Source organism: Gossypium hirsutum, chromosome A13, assembly GCF_007990345.1.
Source record: "Gossypium hirsutum isolate 1008001.06 chromosome A13, Gossypium_hirsutum_v2.1, whole genome shotgun sequence".
Lineage (NCBI taxonomy): Eukaryota > Viridiplantae > Streptophyta > Magnoliopsida > Malvales > Malvaceae > Gossypium > Gossypium hirsutum.
In genome coordinates, this window is record NC_053436.1 from 22,184,807 (window position 1) to 22,191,991 (window position 7,185).

General features: G+C 40.8%; 1 non-coding gene across 1 annotated transcript; it reads right to left on the reverse strand.

Annotated features, from left to right (window-relative positions):
* Positions 1 to 2,817: 2,817 nt before the first annotated feature.
* LOC121212976 (small nucleolar RNA R71) lies at positions 2,818 to 2,924 on the reverse strand. The gene has a single exon (XR_005908346.1). It is a non-coding gene; the product is annotated as a small nucleolar RNA R71 (small nucleolar RNA).
* Between the last annotated feature and the right edge of the window lie 4,261 nt (positions 2,925 to 7,185).

Sequence of the window (7,185 nt, forward strand, 5' to 3'; positions counted from 1 at the left end):
TCGATATCTTTCTTTTTTAAATCAGTATAAGACTTTTTCCAATCAAACATGGCTTTCAGTCGGTCCCTAATTACTCTCACAGTGTTCTCAGTTTCAAAAACCAGCTCAAGACCCAGTTTTCGGCGCTCACCTAATTCTGTCCAACATATCAGAGTACAGCACTTATGACCATATAAAGCCTCGTATGGTGCTATCTGAATAATAAACTGAAAGTTATTGTTATATGCAAACTCTGCCAATGGTAGGTACTCCTCCCAGCTACCCCTGAAGTCTATCACACAACCCCGAAACATATCTTCTAGGATTTGGATGACTCGCTCTGACTGTCCGTCGGTCTGAGGGTGATACACAGTACTAAAATTAAGTCGAGTGCCCAAAGCCTCATAGATTTTCGTCTAGAACCGAGACATAAATGGCGGATCTCTGTTAGAAATGATCGGGACAGGAATTCTATGTAGTCTCACAATTTCAATAATGTACAATTTAGCTAACTTTTGTAAGGAGTAGTCTATTCGGATAGGAATGTAATGGGCTGACTTGGTCAATCGATCAACGATGACCCAAACTGAATATTTTTTAGTCAGAGTTAAAGGCAGCCCCATAACAAAATCCATTATTACCCTCTCCTATTTCCATTGTGGAATCTTAACTAGCTAAAGCAATCCAGAGGGCAGCTGATGTTCGGCCTCAACCTTCTGACAAGTTAGACAGTGGGATACAAAAGTGACTGATAAATCGTAATTTATACATATTTTTACCCTATGTTTAACATATTTTATGGATGATTTCCCATTATAATTGGTGAATTCGATGCTCCTAATGCCTTAATTTCATGATTTATACTTAGATGAGAATAGGAGAGCGAAAGGAACAAGAAACGGGCCAAAAACAGAGAAAATGGGCCAAAGTACAAAATTAACACGGCCTAGACATCCTCACACGGACAGCCCATACAGCCTTCTCAATCTACCAGAATCGAAGAACGACTCACACGGGTAGAACACACACCCGTGCCATTCTAACAGGCTCGAATACGGCCTAAAGTAATCGCAACCGGGCGTGTCCCTGCCGAGCCCAAGTTGAGTCCAATTCGAAAAAGGCTACTTTTATGGGTTCTTAGGCATTCCAAAACCTATAAATCACCCTAGAAGAGGAGAAAAAGGACACACAGAATAGGGAGTAAGGAATTACTCCAAGGAAGCTGATTGATCCTTCTCAGAAGCCGGATTCATCATCAAGACTGAAGATCTTTCCTCAATTCCCCTTCAGGAGTTTTGGGTTTTCTTTATGTTTTGTATTCTTTATTATTCTAAGATGTTTTCTTATTTAGTTATGAACTAAATTCCCTAAATACCTAAGGGGAATGAAACCTAAGACGAATCTTGTTATTATTTTCTAAATTGTATGATAAATATTTAACTTGTTCTTAATTATGTGTTCTTAATTCTTGTTTTGATATCCCAGGATACTGATTCAAGATAAGCTCTTATTCAGAGGAGGAATAGACCCTGTCTAAGAGTACATTTGTCATAATTAAGTGGAGTTGATTGCGCGCCTAGACATAGGGTGACAAGATTTTGCCAGATTAGGGTGAAATCTAATAAAGGGATCCATAGATCGAGTTAATGCAACCCTAGGGTGTTAATTAGAGAAAGGTATTAATTATTCAATCTAGGGATTAGACGTTATTAGTCTTGAATAGGGATAATAACATAACTTAGGGATCTCTATGGAACAAGTTAAATCAATAAATCATCCGATTCGGAGCCAGAATAACAAGTATGGTCTAGGTGGATTTTTCCTTAGGTATTATCTTAATTCAATCGATTTTCCAAAAAGCAATTCCCCAATTCTATTCTCTGTGAGTTCTTAGTTTAGATAATTAGTTAGTTAAAACAAAACCCCATTATTCTTAGGCTAGATAATAAAAAGGCAGTCAGTACTAGTACTTTTAGTTCCTTTGGGTTCGACAATCCGGTCTTGCTAAAACTATACTACTGTTCGATAGGTACACTTGCCTACATCACGATAATAGTTAGTTTCAAGAGCAATTAATTATAAATATTTAAAACCTATCACGAAATCACGCAATCAAGTTTTTGGCGCCGTTGCCGGGGAACTAAGATATTAGGAATGCTTAATTTTTATTACTTTAGCTATTTATTTTTCTTGCAATCTAATTTTTAATTTTATTCTAATTTACTAATTTTCTCTTTCTTTCTTCTGGTAGGTTTTTTATAGTTTATGACTAGAAGAAACCCATCAGGACCACTATTTTTTGATGAAGAAATCGATCACACAGTTCGCAGACATCAAAGAGAAATAAGGCGAAGCTTAAGATATACAGAGAACGAGCAAGAGGACGATACTCAACCTCCAACCGAAGAGATGGCCGAAAACCAAGGTAATCAGCTACCTCCTGCAATTGCAGTTAATCAAAATTCTGCTCCACGCACTATGTATGATTATGCTAAACCTTCTTTAACAGGAGCTGAGTCAAGCATAGTTAGACCTGTTGTATCTGTAAATACTTTTAAGCTGAAACCTAACACTATTCAAATGATACAGCAATTTGTTCAGTTTGATGGTTTGCAAGATGAAGATCCCAACGCTCACTTAGCAAAGTTTTTGGAACTATGTGATACATTTAAAATCAATGATGTTTCTGATGATGCCATACGTCTTCAGTTGTTTCCCTTTTCATTGAGGAACAAAGCTAAACCGTGGTTGAACTCGTTACCACGAGGGTCAATTACTACTTGGGAACAAATGACTGAAAAAATTTTACTAAAATATTTTCTGCGGGCTAAAACGGCTAAATTACGTAACGATATCTCTTCTTTTGTGCAGATGGATTTAGAAACACTCTACGATGTATGAGAGAGATACAAAAACCTTTTGAGATGGTGCCCTCACCATGGGTTACTAGTTTGGCTTCAGGTTCAAACATTCCATAATGGCTTGAATCAATCGACTCGGCAAATGGTTGACGCAGCTGCTGGCCGAACCATCAATAATAAAACACCTGAAGATGCTTATGAGTTCATAGAGGAGATGTCACTATATAACTATCAGTGGAAAGTCATGAGGACAAAGCCAACGAAAATAGTCGGTGTTTATAACGTTGATTGGCTCACCGTGCTCTCTAATCAGGTAGAACTCTTGATTAAGAAAATTGATGGTTTTCTTAGTTCTTCACAGGTTCAACTAGTAATGTAGTGCGAAGCAAGTGGAGGTGGAACAAGCCATTTGGAATACCAACCTTATGGTCACAACATGGATAACGAACAATTAAATTACATTGGTAATAATCCTCGACCTCAAAACAATCCATATAGTAACACTTATAATGCAGGTTGGAGGAACCACCCAAATTTCTCATGGGGAGGCCAAGGAAATCAACGACCACCTCCGGGCTACCAGCAGCCACCCTATCAACAGGAAAAGAAGCTGAACCTTGAAGAGATGCCCACAAAGTTTATCTCGGTGTCAGAAACCCGTTTCCAAAACACCGAAACAGCACTTAAAAATCAACAAGCGTTAATCCAAGGGCTCGAAACTCAGATAGGCCAGCTTTCTAAACTAATCTCCGAACGACCACAAGGTAGCTTACCAAGTAATACTGAACCCAACCAAAAGGAACAGCTTAACGCAATTAATATTCAAGATGACGAAGGAGTCATTGAGCCAGAGCTAGAACCGAGGCAAGAAACTGTGGTAAGCAAAGGCAAAGGTGAGGTAGATTATAATAAAAACAAATTAGTGACTGTCGAATATAAACCTCATGTGCCATACCCCAATGCGACAAGGAAAGACTGCTCAGATGAATAATTTGATAAATTCCTTAAACTCTTAAAAAAATTACATATTAACTTACCGTTTATTGAAGCTCTATCGCAGATGCCAAACGCAATGAAATTTTTAAAGGAACTTTTAGCAGATAAGCGGAAGTTGGACGAGGCATCGCATGTGGAGCTAAACGCAGTTTGCTCAGCTATTCTCCAAAATAAACTACCTAAAAAACTAAAAGATCCAGAGAGTTTTATGATTCCTTTCTTAATTGGTAGTTTAGATGTTAATAATGCATTAGCTGATCTAAAGGCTAGTATCAACGTCATGCCTTACAAAATGTTTAAGCAACTAGGTCTCGGAAAACCCAAACAGACTAAGATGAGCATTCAATTAGCTAATAAAACTATAAGATTCCCTAGGGGTATTATTGAAGATGTGCTAGTTAAAATCGAAAAATTTATATTTCCCGTTAACTTCATTGTTCTAGACATAGAAGAGGATAGCAACACTCCTTTACTTCTAGGAAGGCCCTTTTTAGCAACTGCTAAAAAGATTATTGATGTTGGCACAGGTGAACTCACACTCCGGGTGGGAGACGAAACAATCACCCTTCAAGCTCGTAATTCTGGCAACACATCAGAAATTGAAGGTGATCGTTTAACCCATTCTACTAAAACTAACAATATGGTGCAACCTACTTTGCAGGAAATGAGTCTGAAGGAAGCACATAAGTCATTCTCAAGCAATAGTAGAGGACCTACTCACGAAGAACGAAGACTGCAAATAGTGGAGCTAGATGAATGGTGAACACATAAAACAAGAACACACGATAAACCAAAACTGCGCCAAAACGAGCTCGATACCTTTCCAAATCAACTTAAGGCTGGCGATAAAGTCTTATTAGATGCCGCAGATCCTCACATTGTCACTGCCAGCCCGGATGAAGAAATCCCTCTTACAGTACTTAGTATTTTTCCATTCGGTACGGTCGAGGTGAGTCATCCAAAATTTGGCACTTTTAAGGTAAACAACACCCGTTTAAAACCCTATTTTGATGAGATTGATAGCAGGAATGATGAGTATAAACTCCTCAAACCACCACGATCATTCAGCAGAGAGGTAAGTCGAGCTTAGACTATAAATAAGCATTTCTCGGGAGGCAACCTGAGCACTAACAATATTAATTTCTTTAAATTTTAGTATTTAACACCTAACTTACTAGTAGAGATCTTGAATACAGGTTTTTCCACAAAGACACGGCCAAGCACTCGGGCGTGCTTAGGGCTGTGTGAAAATAGGGCAAAAGTTTTCCCCAACACGGGCTACGATAAAAAGCCACGGTCGTGCGACATGGCCGTGGTCGAACCTGCCAAAACAACACGGGCATGCAACACGCCCGTGTGAAAGAACTGTGGGTGAACCTGTTAAAACAGCACGGGCGTGCGATACGCCGGTGTCTACTACCCGTGGTTGAACCTGTTAAATTAACACGGGTGTGGACCCTGCATACACGGGCGTCAGAGAAGCGAATGAAGCTAGACATGGTCGTTTGACACGGCTGTGTGCACCCACACGCCCAAGGAACACAAACGTGTACTAAGTGTCAGACAGGCCCAAATTCAAAATTCGCAAATCACACGGGCTGAAATTGGGGAACACGGGCGTGTTACCTGGCCGTGTGCCCAAAATATATAAAAACCTGCACTATTTATTGTCTTCCCCACCCAAAAACCCTAACCCTAGCCGCTGCAAGTCCACATGACCTCCCCGCCACTCCCGTGCGCCGCATCCAACTCCATTTTTGCCGCTCATTCCCCCTTTTCTAGTGTTTGTTTACTTTTTTCCCTTTAATTGCACTCATTTTTCATGTTAGTTATCATAGAACTATGCAATTTTCATGACTATTTTCATTTTTTTATCACTCACATTTTATTCATAGAACAAGCTATTATCTTTTTCATGTGCAAATTCTTACTCTTTATATTATTTCTCTACTTTATTTGATTAGTTAGAAGTAGATATTCATGATTAGAACAATAGACATACTCATGCCTTTAGTGTTAACATTTTTCATCCGTCACACATGTTGCATTCCATGAAATTCGTTGCCATTTTTACGCCATACATTTGATTACTTTGATTAATTTGTTAGTCTTAGTAGTTGCTGATATTATGATTGTTATTTGTCTTCATTTTACTTTGATCATTCCTAAAGATGAATTAATGGTTTTGATTGCAGGTACCATGTCATCTTCATGAGGAAAGAAGACTGCCATACCTGCTTCAAAGAAGAGGAAGGGAGTGTCATCTTCCGTGGGTCCAACAACAGAAATTTGTCACCCTCTCCTACAGTTCCCCCGTGGGCCCCAGAAAGAACTTTTCCAAATATTTTGGGCCCGACCTTTAATTGCGGGCCGCTGCATCGACTGGGCTACCGTAGAACAAGTTCAGTTGGCTAATGCGATTCGGGCCCTCCTAACCACCGACCCTTAGGAGCTGTTCTTTGGGATCATCGAGCCAACATACCTCGAGCTCACGATGGAACTATGTTCAACGTTCCATCTTCAAACCATAATGACGAACTACGATGATCCCGGCACGGTCTAATTTCGCCTAGGCAGATTAATCTGCCAACTAAGCATCCCAGAGTTCGATGCTGCACTGGGCTTATATACGGAGGAGTTCAAGGAGGACAATAAACTACATGCTCTCACTCGCCACATACACTTCTCTCCCTCCAAGTGCTGGCACACTTTGGCCCCTGTCGCGGCCTCCTACAATCCTAGCCGCTCCAAGGCATCAGTTCTCCGACCTTCCCTAAGGTAACTACACGCCATTTTGGCTCACACGATTATAGGAAGGCGAGAGAGCACTAGCATTGTCAACACTCACGACACCTACTTTCTATGGTGTATGTCGCAAGAGCACGTCATCGACCTTGCCTATTTCATCGCCCTCGCGATTTAGCACCAGATGGAGCGGCATAGGAAGGGGGTCATCTCCATTGGCCCCTATGTGACGCAATTGGCTCGACACTTCGGGCTCCTCAACACCATCGCCCAAGAATCATCCTTGACCCTCATTGGCCAGATGTTTCGACAAGGCATCTCGAGCATGCTTAGCATGAGGATGATCGAGAGGCGCCGAGGAACCTACCCTCCTCAATATCATCTCGCTCAATCTACCGAGGAGGAGACCTACGAGGACATTCCTGATGATGTCCCTCCGCAGCACGAGGACCCACCATCCCAGCCACCACCACCCTCTCGTCCAGTTCATGCGGCAGCTTCATATGCTGACATCTCTGAGCGCCTCACTCGATTCGAGCAACAATGTTTTCAATGATTTGACAACATTGATACTACTCTACAATAGATTTGTCAGTACCTCTAC